Source organism: Carlito syrichta, unplaced genomic scaffold (assembly GCF_000164805.1).
Source record: "Carlito syrichta isolate Samal-C Ts95f unplaced genomic scaffold, Tarsius_syrichta-2.0.1 Scaffold304556, whole genome shotgun sequence".
Lineage (NCBI taxonomy): Eukaryota > Metazoa > Chordata > Mammalia > Primates > Tarsiidae > Carlito > Carlito syrichta.
The window spans coordinates 42,292-43,226 of NW_007248652.1; positions in this window are offsets into that span (position 1 = coordinate 42,292).

Below are 935 nucleotides of genomic sequence, written 5' to 3' on the forward strand. Positions count from 1 at the left end.
GAGCCCCCCTACCCTCTTGGACATCCGGTCCAGGCACCCACCATGCCTCTGGAGAGGACTGAGGGATGCCGTGGCTCTACAGCCTTTTCAGCCAATGGTTTGTACCTGTCCTTGGCCACAAGATGTCACCCAAGGAACAGCAAAACAGGGGCCTGCCAGCCCAGAGATCAACTCTGGGGACAGCAGATTCCAGGGGGAGAAGCTGCAGAGGCGGCAGATGATGGTGGGTTCAACTCTCAGGATTTCCAGCAGAACGCGGTGCTTTATTCTGGAGGGCACTGGTGTGTAGATACTACCTAAAGATAATAATAAGTAAATGATAAAAGAAATAGTAGGCCAAGCATGGTGGCTCACACTTGTAATCCCAGCACACTGGGAGACTGAAGTGGGAGGATCATTTGAGTCTAGGAGTTCAAGACCAGACTGAGCAAAATGGCAAGCCCTCGCCTCTACAAAAAGTCAAAAAATTAGCTGGGCGTCCAGCTACCCAGGAAGCTGAGGCAGATCGCTTGAGCCCAGAAAGTCAAGGCTGTGGTGAGCCATGATTGTGCCACTGCACTCCCAGCCTAGGTGACCATCAGATGGGGGCGGGGGTGCAAAAAGACAAGCACACGCTGATGTGACCAGGACGGCAGCCCGAATCCTCCACCCTGCCCTGTGCGTGGTGGGGAGGGAGCAGGCACAGGAAAGGCCATCCGGGGCGGCACAGCCTCTGGTGTGGCGCAGCCTCAAGGCCTCAGGTCGTGGTTCAGTCCCACGTGGCCCGCCACGACCCACAGCCAACCCAGCTCTTTGCGTAGCAGCTTCCTGGACCTGACCAGACCGGCAAAGAGGAGGAGGACAGGCAGTCGAAGCTTCTCGGAGCGGAGCGGGGTTGGCCTCGGGGAAAGAGGCCCGAGGCGAGACACACCAGCGGGCGGGGTGGGGGGGGGGGC